General features: G+C 42.6%; 1 protein-coding gene across 6 annotated transcripts in view; it reads left to right on the top strand.

Annotated features, from left to right (window-relative positions):
* The window catches only part of ZMIZ1 (zinc finger MIZ-type containing 1), a 367249-nt gene that overhangs the window by 5793 nt on the left and 338899 nt on the right, over window positions 1-22557 (top strand). For 5 of the 6 annotated variants that reach the window (XM_068399478.1, XM_068399482.1, XM_068399480.1 and 2 more), the window contains exon 2: window positions 20219-20417. The exons of the other annotated variant lie outside the window; for it this stretch is intronic. The gene's annotated coding sequence lies outside the window, so the exon portion shown is untranslated. The remainder of the gene's footprint in view (window positions 1-20218; window positions 20418-22557) is intronic. 6 annotated transcript variants of the gene reach the window in all.

Genomic DNA, 22557 nt, shown 5'->3' with positions numbered 1-22557 from the left:
CAGGACAGTGTTAACTAGAGAATACTAACTAGTTGATCTAATGTACAAATGGGATAAACTCTGCCCCACTTATATGGCAGCTCTTTGTGCATGTAAAAGATCACTTGCCATCTTTGCTGATCAGATAAAAACATATACACTTGAGGAGTAAGAGAAAAAGAAATAGACTGAAAACAAGTTTGTGTTGTCTTTGGATTTTTTTTTTTTAATTTATTTATTCCTTTGGGACTGCAGAGCTGCAATGACTGACCGGCTGGGAAAGCGAATGGTATCTGTCTCTTGGAGATGTCTAGATAGTCTCATAACTAATCAGAAGGGTTTATTTATTGGGGCTGCAGTGACATAGATATATGACAGAATAGTAGAGGCTTCAATTGGCCATTTAGTAGCAAAAACAGTTCCCTTGATGAATATCTGCCTGTTTCTTGGCTGTATTCCTGATTCCCTTTGAGAACAGCGGAGCCTTTTAGGCTGCCCTGAAATACATACCTCCTGTATCTCCATCAGCAAATTCTGAAGTGCAGGTTTCTCTTCCTCTCTTGCTTTTTGAACACCCATTCCAAAAACAGATGAACTGGTTGAATACAGGCTTACTATGTAAATAAGGGCATCATAGGATGGGGACAGCAGTGCAGGGCAATGCCAAGGCTGACTTACTGCTGGGCACCTGGCACATGAGAGGGTTTGAAACTGGACTTCCCTGGAAATTGCCTGGTCAATCTTCTGACGCTCAGAAGGGGTTTTTTTCCCAGTCTGATCATGATTTCTACCTTGCCAAAGGTAGAAATAGTCTTAAGCTTGTAAGGTTTCTTAAAACTTTTCTTTAGCGTATCACTGAAGCTCAGACCCTTCCAGTACGCTGTTCTCTTGGGCATGGTCTGGGTTGTTGTCCAACACCCGCCTGGTAGATGTGCATCCTCCAGCTCAAAGGTTACCATCTGCCTTTGGTTATTTTAGAGGTGTAGGAGTATGACAGGGGAAAAAAAAAACCGCCACAAAAGAGTTGAGTGACAGTGAGGAAAGGCTTGTGTCTTCAGTTGCAGGATCCCCACCCCTCCAGCTACAGCCACTGTCTCAGGGAAGCACGAGAAACTCGCCAACCTGGCATTCTGCTGCCCCAGTGCCTAGTTTGAGCAGTACTTCTGTTTGTGCACACAGAAGTCCCATAGATGGTTTGAAAATAATAAATACCTTACATATCATTGCTTTAACATAAGCCTTAGTCTTCCTTAGCATTGCACATATCTCTAAGATTTTGGCTGTTGTAAATGAGAAAAAAAGCCTTATCAATAGGAAAATTTTCTTGGAGAATGTTTCTGCTTAAAATACATTGCAAAAATACAAGTTCCTGCAGCTAGAGTAGTTTGAAAACAAGCACTGTCACTTTTTCATTTTAAAACTAACATACTCATAGGTCAATGGAAGACCCATTTGGTTATCTCCCTCCTCCCCCCCAAAAAAAAGCAGGAGAAAAGCTTTAAAAAGCGGTTTTAGAGACTTCGTTGCCATTGAATTCTCAGAAGAGCAGTTTGTTTATATATCTATCTATATACGAAAGAGAGAAGGGTTTATTATCCTGCAGGTTTGCGGGGGTGGGGGGGAAGAACGATGTGGTTGTCAGGCAGTCTACCCAATCTCTTGGTGTCCTTCTTGTAAATTCTGTGTTTGTTTAATGCTCTTACAACCCTTTTCCTGGCAGTGGGATCACAGAAGTTAACTTGTTTACAGCTGGTACCCAGCTTATGTTGGCCTCCCTTACAGCAACCCAATGCTTCCCTCAAGCCTTTTCAAAAAATGCTTTTCTTCCCTCCTCCATTTAGCACAGGTTGATGCACTTTACATTCGATTAAAGAATTCTTTTTTTAAAGACTAGAATGCTCATTCTAAAAAGACTCCAGACCAGTGAACTGTCGTCCTGCAAATGCTCTTGGGATCCTGACTATCTGCATGTTCAGTTTGCTATCCTTCGGGTGCTCTGCAAAATCATGAAGTCCCTCTGAAATGTAGGTACTCTCTCTATTTCACAGAAAATCAACACGCTGAGTTGCAGTGGGTACACATGTGGAAATGTGGGTAGCAATTCTGGGACTGAAAATGTGAACTCAACATGTGTGGAATTTGCAAGGCTGCTTCTCTACAAACTAGTGTTTGGCTTCATCCCATTCACAAGTCTCTTCTTTCTTGCTTCTGAGAGATCTACCCTGATACATCTCACCTGGCGAGACTCCAAGCAGCTATCAGTCCTCCTTTAAGAAATTTGTTTCGGGAACTATACTGCCATCTTTTCCTGTCCTCCTCTCAAGTATGAAATTTCTCCCGAAATTTACATCAGTGTTTTGAAAAGTATTGGGTTGCAATCCAGCTGGAGTTTGATACCATTAGACATGGGAGCCTACTAGCTTTCCAGCTGAATGCATAGCTTTGGCTTTTGGCACTGTAAAACTCTGACATCTTGCACATTAAAATCATAACAGTATTATGTAAGGAGAAGTTATTTTGGGTCACTAGCGGATCCTTCTAAGACTTGGTTAAAGCAGCCTTGCGAGTTAAAACATTTGGGCTCACGTCCTCTTTCCGCAGCTTTTTGACAGTGTAAGCGTGCGGGTGGTGTGTCCTTTCCTGGTTGTCTGCCCTCGGTTTTGCTCAGGCTGCAGCTCTGGCTCTGGACCTACTTCTGCCACAGCAATTCACTGCTCAGCCTTGCTCAGACCCTGGCTTTCCCCCTTCCTGCTGCTTTGGGGTAGGACTGGAAGGAGAAACTGGGGGGCTCTATGACCTAGCTGCTCTGGGCTCTGTGGCAGCAGGGGACAGGATTTGCGTGAGAAGGTGGATACCCATAAGGGCTTCAAAACCCAGATAAACAAAGTCCCACCTCTGCAGCACGCACCCGCTTGTGTATGTGTAACTTGGGAGCTGCTGTTTCAGTTGGCCTTGTTATTCTTTACCAAAGGACAAGTAAAACTATGACAGCAGCTGTTGGTGACCAGCAAGTGACAGAGTGCAGAATAAATCAGCGGAACCTTTGAAATGTTTGTTAATAACAAATCCTGGTGTTCAACAAAGATACAGCTTACACGTGAAAGATGCCATACTCGGACCTTTCTGAGTGGTATAAATGCTTACCTTCAAGACCAAACCTTGCATACCAAGTGATGCTCGGATATGAATTACAAATAAAGGGAAGACCATTCAGACCTTGTTTATACTTCAGAAGGAATCAGCAACAGGACACAAGATTAATATTTTAAAACGTTCACATGAAATTGCCGTGTCTTCTGACGTCCATGCAGCAGGGTTGTGGAGGTGATGGGCACCGCTGCGGGTGGCACTAACTTGAGCAGTACAGGTTGAGAAGAGCAGAAGGGCCCCCCCGAGGCACAGACCAGATGGTGCTCGGCGCTGCACAGGCTTGGGCGAAGCCATGGTTCTTTCCACAAAGGCTTTGCAAAGGACAGCGCCGTGGATGGATAGCAATTCAGACCCTTTTTGATTAAAATGGGTTCTGAAAATGTTTGCAATTGTTTTTATTCTACCTGTATTCGTGGCAGATGTTCTTTGTAAAGTAATCAGTTGACAGGTGCCTGGGAGGTGTGGGGTCTGCAGGGGAGTGGAGGAGGAGGCTGCTGCAGGGCTCAGAGCCTGGGTTTGAGGAATTGGTTGGGGGGAAGCAGATGGACACCTAAAATTCAGGACTGTGCTTGTCTTATCCTTAAGCAGAATACCAAGGTCATTTTGTCTCTAAATACATAAAAAAATATGTGAAATTTAGGATTAATTGGTTGAAGTTTCATTTGTTAACTAATTGATATGTTGAGCATCCATTTTGAAGAGTTTGGCGTGTTTCCTCTTGGCTAACCCAGAGCATAACTGCTCCCACTGAGCGGTGGGTAGTACGCTGGGTTTAGTGCACTGTTTTATAACCTTTGGATATCTGCCTTCACCACTACACTTGGCTGTGGTGGGTCCTCGCAAGCCCTACGCCACACTGGAATGGTATGCCTAGCTCTTGTGTCTATTTGCTGTATAGCTGGGAGTAGTAGACATCAGCAGGTAAACATATTAAAAAGCTGAAATGAGGAGTAAAGTAGTCAATAGTGAGGCTGCTATTGTGCAGCGCCCGGGCTCTGCCATGGTGACGAAGATGGCGTGATGGTTTCCTTATTGGCCACCATCTGTTTGCTCCTTGCTGGCGCCTCTTGGCTGGTGCTCAGCCTTGGGAGCAGGGACCAGCACCGCCTCTGCACAGCACCCAGCACAGGGAGCCTCGGGGAAGGAAGGAGGAGAGGACGATGCCTAGTAGGTTTCTGGTCACATTTGCATGACAGTTGTTCACTAGATTTGTTTAATCACTTTAAAAAATAAAAAGGAAAAATTCTGAGACAGCTTTTTCACTGTATCCTAAAAGGTTTTGCATCCTAAATGCATCTATAAATTATTTATTCAATGCATGAACTTTTTGCAAACCTTTTCTGAAAGGAAGTCTTGCACCAGTGTCTATTTTTACAATATTAGTGTTTTGAAAATTTCAACGAAACTTCTAATGTTTCTGGCAGTTTTATGGTGTCATATGATTTGAAATTCAGGTTTAAAACTTCAAATTTGGTCACCCAAAAAGAAATAGCATGCCAGTATAGAGTCTTAGTCCTTTGTCTGAAACTGCAGCTATGGCCCTCAATGCCTCATTCTCAATAAAGAGAAATGTAAATCAAAAATACTTGTAATGTTGCCAGCATCTTGTCCTAGCAATATCCCAGAGTATTAAATCATAAAATGAAGAAACGTGGTACATATCTCCTGTCATATGAAAAATATATTTTTAAGTATATCTTTGCTCTATTCATGCTCCTCAGTGTTCATGAATTTATGCTTTATTTTGCTGTAGAAACTGGTAGCCAACTTTACCTCATAAACTGTTTATAGAAGAAACAAAAGATTGGGGAGTCAAGCTCCCCTTTTCGCTATTACACCCGACTTAAGGATAATTTGTAGGAAATGAAAGATGACTGAACATACGCTAACCTCTCTTAAAGATTGCCTGGCTTCTTTGTTTAATAAGGATAAAACCCCCAAAAGAAACACTGAAGAGGCAGGAATTCTCTGGCAGTTGATCTACTTGTGTTTTTAACATAGAATATTTTTAGCCTGAGATACAGAAATACATACTTTTGCATCCAAAGAGACTGTTGTTTCCATTTACTTTAAAACCCTGGATGGGAAAGAAGATGTTAGACCTATTATAATGCAACCCAGTAATTAACATACGTTGGCCTGCCTCTGCCGAGGCTTTCCTATGAGTAATGCAAGTTGCACAAGTAGAAGAGTCAGGTTGTTTGTCAGTGAAGAACCGTACGTATACGCTTGAGTGATCAGATCCTAAAGACATCATCTGAGGATAGGATGTGAATCTGTGTTTGAATTTAAGAGCAATTATAGTTTAAATGTCCTCTCTGTCTTAGGTTTAGGGGGGGAAGAAAAAAAGAGACTTTTTTTTTTTCTTTCCACTGTTGCCAATCAAATGTTCTCTTGTCCAGTATTAAGAAAAACGGGATAATGATTGATGGAGGAAGCTTCAAGTTTTTGGTTGTATGGGGGTTTTGTGTGTGGTGGTTGTGGGGAGTTTTTTTGTTTGTTTGTTTTGTTGGTGTTTACTTTTTTTTAATTCGCCAATTCCTGAGTGACTGGAGTGAGGAAGCTCAGGGATGCTTTCAGCAGGAATGGATCCTCTGTCTCTGACTTTCAGAGACATCTGTGCATTGCAGTCATGTCAGGTGAGTGCCAGGTAGTTGGATCCAGCTTTTCCATTTGGATGGACCTTTCACAGCAGAGGAGTGAAGTGACTTAATTAAACTGAAAATGTTTTCTCAATGATCAAAGCTAACATATGTAAAGCACATACTACATGTACTCTCTGTGGATATATTACTTCCACCCAAATATGCACGTTCTGTAGTTACATATAGGAAGGGAGTCGGGGTAGAGTAAAAGCTGAAATAAATATTTTTTTTAAAAAAAGTATAACAATATAGGTGAGTTCAGCTTTTGCATGGTGGGTTTTTTTTTTCCCTAGTGAAGTATATATGACCAATTCAGACCTATTTTCCTAAAAACTGTTATGGGAAAACAAATGGTATATTGTGGATTTAAATGACTAAAATGCATCCTTAGAATAGTTGAAGGTCATATATTCTTGAACTCTGAAATGTGCTCCAATTAATGTTCTATTTAAAAGCAGATTTTATTTCTTAACCTGAAAGCAGGCTGTTGCACACCAACTAATGTTTTAATGTGGGCTCACAATTAGTGACCATTCACTTCTGTGCACTTCTCTCAATGTGACCCCATCATCTTGTTTGGAGCTACTGGGACATGGGGTGATAATAGAATTAATCAATATCTGTATACATTGCAAGTATTAACACCTTCCAAACACCAGAGGTTCTTTGGTGCTTTATCATGATAGAGTAAAACGCATCATCATTTTTTCTTCTTAAAGAGTTATGTTTAATTTGTAGTTTATATTTGGACACTATCTGTTCAGCTATAAATAAAGTTTGGTTATGACAGAGATGGCCTATAGGCTACCTTTTGGTTATATAAATTCACACTTGTTGTTTTTGCCTTGAGTGCCATTTTCAAGCTGTGTGGTGTAGATGGTGTTGAAAAGAATTTACAATCCAGAAAGTGGGTTTTGGTGCTTAGAGTACCGATTAGACTAATTTAAGATTGCCAGCCTTAAAATATTCGGCCACCAGAAACCAGGCCTATAGAAAAATTTTAAATAATAATAAACTTGCCTTCTTTTGCAAAATCTGCCTTTTGGGGCTTGTTTAGGGTTCATATTTTCAAGTTTCATCCTGAATCACAAGCACTAGAAACTCATTAAATAAACACATACTGTTATAATCAGTTGACTTAAGGAGTTGGAGCTTTAGAGTACACATGAAAGTAGTCTTAGGCTTAGCTCCAGGACTCCTTTTTTTACTTTCTCTTGGACTTCCGTGCCGTGTTCAGTGGTGGTAGGTCCAATTCGCACCCGGAGGCTGTTGGCCAGCCACCCTCTCTCAAAGCAGGGGGGTACAGCTGGCAGTCAGGCTTAGTAGCACTGCTCACCTGTTTTTCAAATCATTGAGCATCTTGTGGCTCCCCAAAAAGTACGGAAGGACTGCAGTGGGTCAGAACTTTGATTTGCAAATTTCAATGTCTAGAAAAGACCCTGAGATTTTTTAAAAGTGGAATTGTTGGATGTAAAATCTGCTTCCCCCTCTGCTGCTGTTATTCCTAAAATGGGCAGATTCAGCAGATTTCTAGGAGATGCTGGAAAACCTGGCCAGTCTAAGGGGAAAATAGCTGGCTGGAAAAAATACATGGTGAGAAAGGTGTAGCTGGATTTACTGCCTTACTGATATTTTGGCCATACAAAGTGAAATTGCTGAATTTTTGTTAATATATTTATTGTGCATTCAAATACCTGTCAGAAGGCTTTGTGATCTGTGGGTGCTATTTTTATCTTCATTTACAAATCAGCAGGTGTTCACAGGCCTGTTGAACATCCATCCTTTTGGGGCATTTATAAGTAAACCTTTCTGGCTGTCATAATTTTGGTTGGTCAAGTCCATGTTAATTCCTGCAGTCTGTGCAGTTGTTCTAACTTGTAAATATTGCCTGCAAGTAGGTTTGATTAAAATTACATCTCTAGGTGCACACTAAATACCTTTGATACCTCACCTACAAACAACTGTAGAATTGTTGGTGAGAATGACAGCTGCAGGCAATAAATGAGGACGGTAATAGAAGTCTCAGTGCTGGAGAGAGCATCATAAATCATGAGGCGAGAGCAGTGTGTGTGCTGACAAATCGGTGAGCAGCTGCAAACAGCGTTTTCCAGGTAAGAATTATGGCACTTGCTCCTGATAACTGCTCAGAAGCCACCTCTTCCTTGTATGTGGGTGACTTCGCCCCTGCATGGGTAGTCACGGTGGTGTAAGCCATTGAGCTCTTGTATTTTGACTGGGAATGGTGTTTTGTGCAGTGTAAGCTACATATTATACGCTGAACCTTGGTTTTCATCCGAGGTGTATTCAAGTGCGAGTCTTCTTTTTCTGGGAGGAAGATCTCCATGCTTTTTGCAGCTGATGAGTTATTTTATTTAGTTTCCTCAAGACTTTGGAGAAGTTCCTGACAGGTGGAGAGAAGGGGATGTATTTGGCTGGTTTTAAACTATCTTGTTTTGTTAGCCCTTGCTGGGGGGAATTGGGAGGAAGTGCGTATGCCTCTTCAAAAAATAAATTAAAAAAAAAAACAATAACAAACAACAAACAAACATGGAATGATGCTGTTTAAGTAAAGGAGTTAACAATCTAGTCATCCAGAAAACAATCTTACTCTTCTACTGTGAGAGAAATGAAAACTATTTTAATGAAATAATGATAGGGAACAGATGGCAAAGAGCTAGCAACTGAAATATTTTTTGAACACTAAAAAATGAGTGTCAAACACATGTCCCATACTGTAATTATAGCTAAAAGCATAACATGATAGAATATGTTTTAAAATGTTGAAGTCCTTTTTGTATATAATTCAACCTTAATCTCTTGGGGTTTGGTTAATTGACTTTAATTTTGATAAATTAAAGGCTTAGAAGTTTTGATGACCAGAAGTTACTGCCTTAGGTAAGTCGTTTTGAGACCAATGCCACACTCCAGAAAGGTACTGCATTTGGCAGACATTCATAGCTTTAATATGTGGTGTTGGAAGACTATGTGTTTGAATTCATATGCTTTCAGTTTCTCTGTGATGGGAGAAAAGTTGCTAACACATGTGAGCTTGTTGTGATTGCAGCATGGGCAAGGCAGCTCCAGCCATGGGGACCTGGGTGGCTGGCAGAGGTGTGAGGCTCCATCTGGCTCTCTGCCTTGGGGGAGCACACAGGTTCAAAATGCAGCGATCTTGTGTATACCAGGAGCTGTAACAAGCACTGCCATGTCTGCCGCTGTAGGTGTGGTGGCAGTGAAGTATGCCTGGCAGTGGTGTCCTGTCTCCGCTGCAAAAGCTGTACTTGAGTATCTACAAGGAGTTGAGATGATGCTTTCAGTTTTGCTATACTATGCGTATGGTTAGACTGCAGTTGTCTTCCTCTGGTACTTATAAACTGTTTACTTAAATCACATGAATAAATCACTCCTAAGAAATAGTCCTTTAAACAGAATTATTTATCTTCTCTGGAGACATTCAAAACCCGCCTGGACGCGTTCCTGTGTGACATGATCTAGGTAATCCTGCTCCGGCAGGGGGACTGGACTAGATGATCTTTCGAGGTCCCTTCCAATCCCTAACATTCTGTGATTCGGTGATTTAAATATGGGAAAATTATGGGTCCCAATTTACACACACACGCACGCGTGCGCGCGCACACACACACACACCCCCACCCCAGCCCCCCAGGATCAGCTCACCGATTGAGAAAAGACTTTTGCTTTTTGGATGTTTTTAGTTTTCTTTTGTGTGGCTGTTTTTGTATTTGTTTCTCTGTTTGTTTTCTTGTTAAGGTTAATTTTCAGATGAATTAGCTATGATTGATACCACTGACTGCATGACTGCCCGGTCTAAAGGCACTGTTGGGAACACCCCAGCCAGGCTGGTGGGAGGGCCAAGACCGCTCCCTTTGGGCTCAGCTCAACAGGCTTCAGGCTGTGATGCTTCTCCAGGGTCTCCCGCCACCTTGCAGTTCCCCTAAACAACAGCAAGCATTTGCACACATCTCAGAACAGTACACCAGCCTGGTTTTCTGGGAACACTGGGTTTTTTCTTCTATAGAATATTCTTCTGAAGTTGACAAGTGTCCGAGAGAAGTTATTTTTCTTTGCTGTTATGGTATTTATATAACATACATAATTTGTTCAAACACATGTTCATGTGTAAGTCCAGTTGAACCAAATACCAATTTCCAGGCTCACTTGATTTAATACTGAAATTGCTGAAGGGTACCATTCACTGGCTGGTGGCATGGTGATTTTTTAGAAAATAAGCTGGAGTATGTGCAACTGCTCAAGCTTTGCTGCTAGCAGCACAGGGCTTTGACTGTGTTGTCCCTGGCGTGGCCACAGTCCTGCCCTTTCACCCATCCCTTCTGCCAACAGGAGCTGCAGAGGGAAGGTATGTGGGTGTGCCAAGTCCCCTCTGTATCCCTTGTCTCTCCCTTTGTGAGACAGTGAGAAGTGATGTGTCTTCGAGGTGGCGCTGGCCATGCCACCAGCACAGGGTTGGTGGGCACCAGGAAAGGTAGGGCAGCACAGGAGCAAGGGGCCTTCGCTACACCAGGGTGAGTGGCTTGAGTATGGGGCAGCATCTTTTATGTTTTTCCTCATTCACTTCTACTGGCCAGGAATAAACAATACCATTAATACTGTGGGAGCTGTACCGTGATGCCCAGTATAAACATGCTAGTCTGTGAGAAAGATGGACAGTCCCTGTTTCCGTACTCAGGCTGTGGTTTTGAACTGTCAGGACTACTTAAGCCTCTCTGTTCCCTGCTGCATGTTATTCCCACCCTTATGCTGTGTTAGCATTGATGTTTGTGCAGGTGCACGATGAATCAGACTGGTGAACTGATGCAGAGGAAAACAAAAAACCCTTTTGTGTTTCTGTATAGGTTCTTCCTTCTCACCCCCAGCCCCTTGGATCAGTTCCCCAGCCTGCTTCCCTGTGTGGCTGCACAAATTGCCGTGCAAGCACCACACCGGCAGCAGCAGAGGGCTGGGAAGCTGAGCTGCGTAGCAAGCGTGGAGGTCGGAAAGTGTACTTTAACTGGCAGTCCTGCCTAGGAAAGTCAGATGGATCCACAACCTCACAATTAGCAGAAAATAATAAACCCAGCTCGTAAATAGATTGGATCAAGTGATTAAAACCACAATATTTTGATTTGCATAAACTTGTTTTCCTATTAGTACCAGAGCATCTGTTGCTGGGGGCAGGTAGATTCTCACTAAATTAACACGCAAATTGCATGTAACCTTCCCTACATTGGGCACCACTTGTCGTCTGTTAGTACAGCCCCTGGAACTGGTCATGAACTGGACTGTGAAACTGGAAATGAAAACTGAACAAAGGGAGCTTAGCTTTGCAGGACTCTGCCTGTGCCTGACTCCAGCTGGTTCCTGCGTAAAGCCCTTTATCAAGTGTATGAGCTTGGGAGGCTGGAGGCCTCTACCTAATCTCCAACAACGTGACCTGGAGAAGTGAAGTGATGCTGGAAGTGCTCGGACTCCAGCTGTATCATTGGTTTGCCGTTGAGGGTGCTCGGGAAGCGTGGCAGGGCCAGGGCTACCCACCACAGAGAGCAGTCCCGTAGCAGCCTTGTGCCTCCCCATGCCTGGCCAGACTGTGTGGGAGCATCCTTGTTTCGGTGCTGCCTGGTGCTCTCCCGGGGTTGGATGGGTAGCTTGGGATCGCTGGAGAACCTGAGCCATTTAAAGCTCCCTTGAACCTCCTGCAAGGTTGGGGGTAGTGTGTGAGCTGGCACTGAAACCAGCTGTGGTACGTTCTGCTGGTTACTTCCTCCGGTTTGGAGAAAGCCCCCCGCTGCTCTATGGCTCTTAGAAATGTTTGCAGAAGGTGATTCTGGTTTCTGCAGACTGAAAGCCCTGATGTGATCTTATGGGACATGTTGGGGTTTTTTTAATACAAACTGCTTTTCAACTGAAATGCATTATTCCCTTTTCTGTCAAACCAGGTCATGGGAAGTTTTCACTGTACAATCTAGCAGGAGGTAGTGCTAAGCTTGAAGCCCATCCTCCCCTATGGTTGGTGTGGCTAGAGGATGCCTCTAGCATACCCATCCGTGGTAGAAAAGGCTGCCACGTATTGTCATAAAGTGCACAGTAAGATCGAAGGATAAAACCTAGAAGGGGGAGCAAGTTCCTGTTTGCCGTGGTGAAGTATCTTTGCTAGCAGCTGCTCTTCCTACCCTGCTTGTGGGGAGCCAGTGGCTGGTGGGTGACCTCCTCTTGGTGCCTGCGCGGGCAGGCGGTCCAGCGCAGGCAGCTCCTTTCCGGGAGCCGTGGCCCCCGCTGAGGCCAGCTGGCAGCAGCCCCTGGCCCCATGCCTCTCCAGCTCCCTGCTCAATGTTTGCAGCTTTAGAGCTACGTTTGGGGGCTGAAGTGCCGCAGAAGGAGCTGCGCTGAAATGGTGCATTTCGCACATTGTGCGGTGCCTGATGCGATGGAGCCCTGGTTGGTGGCTGGAGCTCCTGGGCACCATGATAATACAAATAACCTTTATTACTAAACTAAACATGTTGTCTAAATGCCAGTTGTGGTTTTAAAGTATTTTTCCTTATGTTCCCTAAGGACCATGGCGTGCCGTGTTTCTTTGCTCTCTGTTTCTAGCGTTGTTCTGTTTCTCCAAGCGTGGGGGCTTGAGCTTATGGATCAGCCTGCAAGTGGCCATGTTGCCTTGGGGATTGCAGAATAAGTCACTCTGGCCGGCTTGTGAGTGTAGATGAGTTATATTTGTGAGGTGTCTTACGGTCCTAGGGAATTAAATGTCCTCCCTGATTACTTGGCACCTGTTAGTTATTAAAGGGTGTTCTCTCTCTTTATGCCTTATGCGAACGAGGTGCCACAGACCTGTTGAACAGAAATGCATAGAATGTCATCTTCAGCTTTTTGGAGAAAATTTGCCTGAATAAAAGCAAGTGAGAACCTTAAACTGGTCAGTATTGCGTGCATTTATCTGTGGACCCTTTAAGCAGTCTCAGTGAAGTATTCTCCTGAAACGTTCATAATACTTGAAGTTAACAAGTACATGCACATACAGGTGACCTGGGTCTAGGCTTTGTCCCTATGTTGTGAACAGATTTTGAGTAGATTGCGGTTTGGGGTACAACACAGCATACAGATTTTGATGAAGAAAATTATGTTCAAATTGGAATACAGCTGATAACTTTGTATGCAGGTGTTCTGTACTTACAACCTTTATTGTAAAAAAGCATTTAATAGCTCAAATTATATTTTGAATTTTTTAAAAATCAGCATTATTTTCAGACCTCAGCAAAAAATAAAATTGTTTTGTGTTGAAAACGGAAATTGTGAGTATCCTCATGTCTTGCATTCATTTTCTGTCAAAATTTTGTTTTTGTATAAAAACTGAATTCTTGAAAAATGCTTATTTTTGTAAAGCAACTGATTCTTGAAAACGCCTGAAACAGGCCCCTTACTCCATTAAGTGTAATGCATGCTATTTCTGAAAATTTGACACTTTCAAATAATATGAAGTGAGGCATCCAGAAATCTCCAAATGCTTTGAAGTTTTTAAAGTTTGTAGACCATTTCTAAAAATCAAGGGCACAGATTCATTTTTGCAGAGGTTTTGCTTTTTCCTTTCATCATTGGTCCCTTCAATTATATTCTGAACAAATCACCATACTGAAATCTCTCTGTGTGTCAAGATATTAAGAGTAACATAGCATAAGCCTCTTTTATTAATATTCATTGTGATATTTTGCAACTGTATCTGTTGAGTAGCACTGATAGAATTTAGTGAAATCGTATTGTTTAAAATCCTTTTCATTAATGTATTAAACTCTCATAGCATATTATTGAAATCAGTTTGTATACAGACATTTGACTTTCCTCCTCTAGCCTTATCCAAGACAAGAGATTGTTTGCATCCATTAATGTCATGTTAGGGAAATCTGGGCTAGAATTTGACGGGATGCTGTATTCTGGTGGCTGCAAGAACTGTACAGATTTCAGAAATTAATGGTGAGACCTTAGTGTATTAGAAATTAATAAAAGGTTATAGAAATTATTTTATTTAAGTACAGAATAAATACTGAATTTTTTTTTAAGGAGAAAATTGGGGGATTTTGACTGTTGGTGAATCACTCTGCCAGGCTTTGTGGTTTTAAAGCCGGAATGCATACACTTTAAAGCATTTAACTTTTTCTCTGTCCCATTTCACTATCAAAGGCTCTATACAAACAGAGGAAACTGGCAAGTGAGCTGGTGTATGGGAGGAAAAGTTAAAGTAGCTAAGCACAAGTGCTATCAAACGCATAAACCTCTAAAAGCAACGTTCATATTAACATCATTAACTTACTAGTTTTAAATGTTTCTTATGACCGATGCTGAAGAAGGCAGAGGCTAGAAAGTATGATATTTAACAACGGGAAAGTTAGGCTGCATACAGCCGATTTTTTTTTTTTTTTTTCTTTTTTCTCTCTGTATTCCACAAGTCCGTGGGGGAAGGTGAAGAGCAGGTTTAGCCCTGCTTCCTGGGAGCGAAGTGCTGTAATCTGCTCTGGGGATCTGGGAAGGGAATGCTGCTGCTCACACTCCCAGAAAGCTTAGATTAGATTATTAAAAAGTTTTAGATTTTATTTTATTTTTTTTTAAATCCTGAAACTAATTTAAAGCCCCCTGCCTGTAGAGGTCAAGGGTTTATCCGTGTGCACACCAGGGGAATCGCCACTGAGGCACGCGAGCTGCCTCGTTGAGTAACTCCTATGTAAGTAACTCCTATGTCAGTTTTTGTAGGAAAAGAGTAAAATAGATTTACAGCATCCATTTAGTACCCTGCTCAAATTTGTCTGTGTGAGATTTCAAAATATGTACAGTTATTCAAGTTTCAGTCTCTGACAATGTTTTTGCAGAATGCTAACCACTTAAAAGCAGCTTGGGGTTTTAGGTTTTGGATTTCCATGTTTCTCCTCCTCTGTTTGCAAGCCAGGCAACGCAGAATAGGGATAATGCCTGAAACTGAGAAAGCAGCTTGCTTTGTTGACCCCAGCCACTCAAGAACCAGGTGATGTACTGAGCACAAGGTGGAAAATCAAAGTCACAATCCTGTAAATATTTATGTACACAGTTAAGGTTAGACATAAAAATGGTTTTTTAAACTTAGTTGAACTACTTGCACATAAAGTTAAGAATGTGTGTAAATATTTGCAGTCTGGAACCTATTTCAGGTTTTTAAAATGTTTAAAGTAGTTTCAAAAATACTTTTTTTTTTTTTTAAAAAAAAAAAAATACTGCAAGGCCCCGTGCCACAAGAAGATGTGTTCAGAGAATGTAAAACCCGCCTCATGGGTAACTGGTCCCGGCAGTAGCAGGCAAGCTAACAGCTGGCTTACCGACCTGTGGGACTCCTTTGTCTGTTCAGGCTCTCTCTGGGAAGAGTTAAGTGTTCAGTTAGAGGGCAGGAGGCTTGGCTTTGGGTCGCTGAACTCAGGGCTGCGGTTGTCTGATTCAGCTAATTCTTCCCCTCCAGACTTCTCAAGTAACTTCGAACAGATTGCTTAGACTCCGAGTGCCTGCATGTCCCAGTAATAAAATGGGGTTAATTATGCAATCTTCCATCTCTTGCCTGGACTTCCCCTGTTTTTGTGCAGAAGCTCGTTTCACAGTGCTACTGTAAGATAAGTAATTTGTGAGGTCCTTGGAAGTACAGGTGTTCGGCTGCCTGGAATCAGAAGGATTGCATTTTTGTAGGGTCTCAAAAGCTCAGTATATATCAGTCTTTCTCGAGAGCTGTGGTTTTTACTTATTTTATTAGCTCCTGATGTGAAGGAAGCGATGTTATCCTAGCAACCTGCTGTCTTCATTTGGGCTTTTGGAGTATTTGTCTGTGTGTGTGTGTATACGTATATATTTTCTTAGTAGTGAGTGACTGAAAACATGTGCAAGCCAACCATGTGCTGATGTTATGCTGACTCCAGCTCTCACCCACCCACCCACTTTCCTTCCTTCCTTCCTTGGAGAGCAGGTGAACAAATTACAGCCTCAACGCGTGTGCTACTCAGGCAACGGCCCGCTGGGGAGGGGGTTGGGGGAGAACATTTGGATGCCAGATCAGTGTCTCATTAGACATTTCTTAGTGTATTTTACAAGTCTGCGGACAAACAGTAGTTAAGACTCAGATGGAGAAAAAATTATGCTCCCTCCAGGAAAGGAGGGGGGCTGGAGAGTCTGCTGGGGATAGGCAGGGCTGTTGCTGCTGCCCCCGGGCAGGTCCCACATGGCCATGAAAAGATGCAGTGGCGTGCCCTAAAAGCTGATGGGCAGGAGAGAGTGGGTGGCTCTCCTGATGACAAGTTTCGAAACGCCAGATTAATTTATTGCTTTCTGCTTGGAGACGATGTTTAACAACAGATCCTGCGCAAAATGTTGGGGCGCATGTGTGGTGCAAGTGTGAAATTGGGCTGAATCTACCCAAAACCTTCTCAATGAATGGTAATTTATAAAGTCATATGATTGAATCAGATGACTTGAAATGTGTTTTTAAGCCAGGGTTAAAGGAAACATTAAGCTTATGTTTCCTTGTTGCTGTCATTGCTGTTTTACTGTATTAGAGTCTTAATGGTAATGTTTTCCTTTCTTTTTCACAAACAAGATGACCTTGGGAGTTAATGACCGGCTTACAGTCTTTGGCATGGGTCTGGTGGGGAGGGGGCATTCGTCATGTTTATTCAGTAATTTCACATTACAGAACGAGATGCTTGACACTGGCTGCGAGGAGGCAGCAAGCAAAGCGGTATAAAAGGACCTCGCGTCCAGGAGGAGGAGGAGAGTGCCTCCATTTCAGGGGGAGTTCCCCCCTGAGTTCACACAATGCAGAAGCTGAGGGCGGGGCGGGGCTGGAGGGCATGGTGTGGGCTGATTTCGGGGGGTCCGTGCATGGTGGTGGCGGTGACGCAGCTGCCTGGCGCTGTGGAGGCAGGGAAGAGCAGCTGGTCCCTCACCAGCATGCTCGGGTGCTTTTTGCTGCACAGCTGGAAGCTGAATGGCTTCGCTTCAGTGGAGGAAAGCTCACCCCTCGGCACCCGTGTGACCGCACTGCGCAGACCACCGCACAGCAAAGGGGGGCCTGGTGCAGGGGGGATGCAGGAGCTGGCAGCCCCGACATTGCCTTGGCTGCCCTTCAGTGAAGAAACGGTTAAACGTGGCTGTGCATCTTCTATATATCAAAAAAGCCATAAATAAATAGTACCAGGCCTTCCTGACCCACATCACGCTTACTGGCCAGAGAAATATTTAGCGTGCCTGGTCTGCAAATACTTGGCGCTGTGCTCTGCTTCTGCGTACTGCAGCTGTGGTGCTGCAGTCGGAATTCATGAATAAAACCAAAGCTCAAAGCTCTTGGGTATAAGTCGTCTTTGTTGTTGTTTTTGTGGGGGGAGAGAGGGGTAATTAGTTGTCTTTTTTTTTTTTTTTAAAAAAAAAAAAGTCTGGGATTACTATACAAAGAGGTGCTATGTGTGAATTGCTGTGCTGGTAATCAATAAGCTGGTGCCTTGCAAATAATTTCTGACTTTGGAGCAAGTAATTTGCTTTTAAAGTTGCGTGGTCGTTTTTTCCTTGGTGTTGGCTGTGAGGAAGGCTGAGGTAGATGGGAAAAAATCAGCGCAGGTCAGTGTAGGGCTCCTGTTGTCGGTGCTGCCGAGGGGGTGCGGGGAGACTGCAACCATGTGAGCAGTAATTTTATTTATGTTGGTCTCCTTTCAAACTGTCACAGTAAATCTATTTTCCTTGTCACTTTGTAAATCATTATATAGGATTAGGCCTTTTACCAGCTTTTAAGAATTCTGCAGTCATTTTAAGGACTTTCCCCCTCCCTGGCTCAGCCAAGCAATTCCTATTGCTGGTATTCCTCGCTATTTAAATAATGCCAGGCCTGATGAGGAGGAAATGGTCTCTGGAAGGCAACCGACATTTTCAAAAGCGCAGTTCCACAAAGGAGACTTTGAACTGTGCTAAGACTTTAAAAGTTAAATAATATTTTGAATGTTATAGTTCGAATGTTTTCCTATTGTCATGGGAGACTTGGATCGAGTCCCAGGATTGTGGTTAACTCTGCCTTCATGCTTAGGCCTTATTTATTACCACTGAGGAGATGAACTTAAAGCTACTTCATTTTTTTTTTTTTTTTAATTTGTTAACTCTTACAATTGAGACCTTTTTTTTTTTTAAAAAAAAAAAAAGAGCTTACAGTTTGCTTATTTTTTTAATGGAGGGATGATGTTGAGCCATCTCTTGGGGATGACGGGGGCTGCGGCACGCCTGCTGGCCCCCCATGGCTGCTTGCCCACACCGCAGGGTACCCCATACCCATCTGAGCTGTGTGGTGAGGGCGTGAGGCTCCCCGCAGCACCTCTGGAGCAAGGGCAATGGAGGTAATTAAAGTTGCGTGGAAGGATTAGTCACTGTATGTGGGGGTCCAAATTAGGCCAGTGGACATCAACACCGAGGAGGAGAGCTGCGCTGTCCGGGGCGTGGGCTGCTGGGCCGTGTGGGCCCTCCCGCCGACGGGGCCTGGGCACTGCGCTGGCCGGGGCCTTGCTCTCGCACAGGCAGCCGCGGTGGGCTGGGCGAGCGGTGCTGGTGGGTGCTTGGGGCTGGGGGTGCCTCAGCCCCGCAGTGCGAAGGGCCCTGCGTTCGCCTCGTGACGTGGAACAGCAGAAACCTCTGAGCTGCGGCGGTGGGAAGGCGTAGAGGCCCACAGGGGTGCGTGACAGGGCACACGCCTCAGGTTTGTGGCTTTCCCTTGTGTGTACAGACGAGTCTGTTTTCATCCAGGGGCCTACGGGAGGCACGGTTGAAGGAGCAGTTTTGATGAAACAAGGCTTTTTAGGAAATAAAGTTAATACTTTAAGGACCTTTATGCAATTACTAAGCTCTCAGAAAGCTGCATGAACCATGATAATAAAATTCATCATGCTGTTACATGCTGGTCAAATCATGGACTTCATTGTTAGGCATGGGTTTTTCCTGTCGTCATTCCCCCCTGGGGGATTTATTTTGGCATAAGGTATGATTTATTTGAACATCACGTAATCTGCGAGCGGTAGTCGTGAACCCTTGCTTTGAGGATGCGGGGTCTAGGGCTGCCGTTGGTCAGTGCAGTCTTCCAGGGCACATCTTCCATTAGTACATACTTCCTGCCCAGTCCCAGGAGCCTAATTATTAATATAATAATATGTAATAATGGCTTATCAGACCAGATTACGTTAGTGTAACTTGCTTTTACCATAAGCCAGTGTACGTTAAAAGCATTTGTTGGTTTAAGTTGAAAGCCTGGGTATGTTTCTCTGCTGAATAAATGTTCCTTTCCAGCTTCCAAAAGGACAGAAATCCCTTTCAACTTAACAATGTTTAGTGTCTGCTAAATGCAAAATAAAGGTGGTTTCATAGTTGCCTTTTTGGCCCAGGTAAAAATGTAATAAATGAAGCATGAGGTAGAGGAAGGGGAAGAACCTAATCGGATGCTAAAGGGACTTCATGAATATTAAGTACTTTCCACTTAAGCAGTCTTTCTAATAATCTGAAACATTAATAGCAGTATGACTGCTTGCATCTACCCAGCTGTATAAGAGAGATAAAAGCCCCAGTTTAACGTGATTTTTATCAGCTTGCTCATGCTAGTGTTTGACCTACAGAAGTTGTCAATTTGCATGTTGGAAAACAGCTTTCTAACAAACAGGACCAGCTGTAGGTGCAAATAAACAGTGTAAGCGTCACCTGGTTCTTGATCTAGGGAAAATGGAGTAACTGATGGGAGTTTAAATACTTTGGGTTTTTTGTTCCCCTCCCTCCTCCTCCACCCCAAGGTATTCAGCCTTAGTGCCTAGAGTTGTACTTAGTGATTCAAGAATAAACCTGTAAACGCATGTTGAATATTTTCTGGTAACTAATTATAGGAACTGTTTGTTCCCAAGTTAATGAATTCCCTATTTGAGTTGCCTGCATTCAGTCTGTTACATGTATTGCAAAATAATGATTGAGATTTTTTTTTTTTTTTTTTAACGTGTGTGTTGTAAATGTAAGCTGTGCCAAGTAAAGTAAAAAAGGTTTGGTTGTGACTGTCTTCTAAACTGTCTGTGGATATTTAAATTTATATTCATTGCCATCAGGAAGATACTTGGAAAGATCTACTTCCTCAAGCCTATTGTGTTTTCCTGCCTGGTTTGCTTGTTCTTTTGGATACCCCAAAAGGGAATGCTAATGAAGTATCTGTTTCATTTGATGCCAGATACAAGTATGGGTGAAAGTTTTATACGTACTTAAGTGGATAACTAGATAGTGTTTAAAAACAAAACCCAGCAACAACAACAAAAAAAAACAGCCCAGACTAAATCTCCCGCTTTGGGCTTGTCTGTTTGATTTCCTGCTGAGAAGGGCCGGTCTGCTCTGCCCCTTCCTCTGACATTTCTGCTCTTGTTCAGGAGCTGCTGAACCGTTTGCTGTACTGAAGTGAATCAGGACCTGTTTCGTTTGCCCTTTGCGTTTGGAGGCTGTAAGGGATTAATAGCAGACAAACTGTCCCTCTGGCACACGTCTGGAGCAGAGCTCTACCTCTAAACTTGTGAATCGGAGCACAGTTAAGACTGGGATCCATTTTAGACGATACCATAATTAACACAGGTAATTCTTCTGTCCAGATATGTTCGCTCTTTGCTTGGGGAGCAGAGCCTGGGAGTAGGATGCAGGCTAAGCCAACTTCATATCTGTTCCTCAAAAGTTAATATGTTGCATGCCTCTAAAATAGTGGACTGCAAGAAAACAAGAAAGAAAAAGGGAGCAGCATTTCCTGCCACTTATTTGTGTAAGGTTTGGGCTGCATTACACATCTGGAAGCAGCTTGCTACTCTTGGTGCATTTGCTGGTGATTAGCTTTTTTTTTCCGTAGCGCGTGTAATTCGAGATCTTGCTATGGAGTTAGGGAGGAGTTTCTGTGGAAGCAGATACAGTATTTTCTTCTGTAGCAAGTTTTTTAAAGCATTCATATTGATCAGTTTGAAAAATCTATCTCCTCTAATAACTCAAATTCATTTCTTACAAAACTCAAAATGACTAAATTGCTCTTGTCAAGTAAAAAAAAAAAGGTAAATGGGAAAGGATCTCCTGCTTCTGCAGCAGTTCTTGTTTGTTCTATCTGATGTATTCCTCTTGCCACTATGTTGCAGACCTTGTCTATCAAAATATGTGATAAACTGCTGTTAATACAAGTGCTTGAAAATATTTTGTTTATGACGTTTGGAAAAGTTGAAGTTAAGAGATTACAAATGGAGAAGGAAAACTGTGTTTCTCGCCTTTTTTTTGGGAGATATGGAGCATTAAAATGACTTTTCTTAAAACTATGACAGCATTTATTTGTTTTCTTTCAAACCTAAAACGTGACAGGAATAGTTCTCTGTTAGGTGTCATTGCCAGGCTTGCTGAAGGAAAAAAACAGACATACTAACTTTGGGAACCTCTGTAAATAGATGCTGGATGTTTTGTGGAGATCCTTTTCCAAATGCTATTGGAAATTTCAAATTATGTATGTATTTAAAATACCTGGTTATGATTCAAAAAAGCCCCTACAAGCTTGATTTGTTGTATTGCATTGTTGCATCTTTTTAGTAGCTGTGATAGTCATTTGTTTGTTTTTTAAGTGAAGGAAACCTTCTAGGATGAAAAGGACAGACTGAAGTGGGCTATTTGCCACAAAGAAAATGTGTACTGATTCTTTATGATACCTGTGGAAACAATATCAGTTTATATGGCAATCTATTTTTAAGTTATCTTGTCCCCTCCCTGTGTGATTTTTATCTAGTGTCAATAGCAGGGATTTATAAGACACTGGGAAAACTGCTTTTTTTTTGGGGAGCTGAATATATGGTGTCTGTTTGTAGCTTTCCTGGCCAAATTAGTGAATATTAGTGGTGCACTGTTTATTGCACCATAATGTGTAAGCCCTTTCGCTTATGGACCAATAACTCATGGGTTACACAGTGGTGTCTGAGTGATTTGGAGCTTTCCTGGAGGGAAAACGGAGAGGCATGAAGCTGTGATAACCATATTTCGTGCTAGCTTTTTGTGCATCAGCTATGTAGCATTTTTAGTTATTGCTAAAATTTGTGGTGAGAAGCTGCCTGAAATGAAATGTGAGGAACTCTGTATAATAATAAAATCAATTGGACTGTTTCCCCAGTAATTCTAGAGACTGATGCATCATTAATGTTGGTAATACAGTGGCTGTCAGATCACAAACTTCTCAATAAATGTGCAGCTGGCAGGCTTTGATGGAAATTGGAGGCAAGCAGAGAATGAGATTTAGGTCTTTGATATATGGGGTGTCAGCCATGTGATGAAGTTTTTATCAATTTCTGTCACTTCTGTCTCTTGCACTCGCTACATATGTGGTCTTCCTTGCAGTTCCTGGTAGTGACTGAAATGATAACTGCACCTTTTTAGTTTTTAGCAATAGAGATAGAGGTTAAAAGAAGACCCAACTTCATTTTTAAATACGTTGTTCTGTATATGGTGGCATCACATAAGAAGTGTAATGCAGTAATCTGCTATTATACAGTTAGTAATTTATTAGCCATGATGATACTTCTGATGGAAACTGGAAGAAGAACTAGTCGCCAAGGAACTTGCACGAATACAACAGCAAGGCAGTTGCTTAGTATCCTAATTAACCACCTGTGCTGGGGAGGCATCAGGCGAACCAGTTGAGTAGCTTTTCCGTCCTTCTGACTCTGTCTTTTAATGTTTGTATTTTAAACTGCTTAGTAAA

This window comes from Nyctibius grandis, chromosome 4 (assembly GCF_013368605.1).
Source record: "Nyctibius grandis isolate bNycGra1 chromosome 4, bNycGra1.pri, whole genome shotgun sequence".
Lineage (NCBI taxonomy): Eukaryota > Metazoa > Chordata > Aves > Nyctibiiformes > Nyctibiidae > Nyctibius > Nyctibius grandis.
The sequence above is the reverse complement of the archived record's forward strand: the minus strand, read 5'-3'. Positions and strand labels throughout refer to the sequence as shown.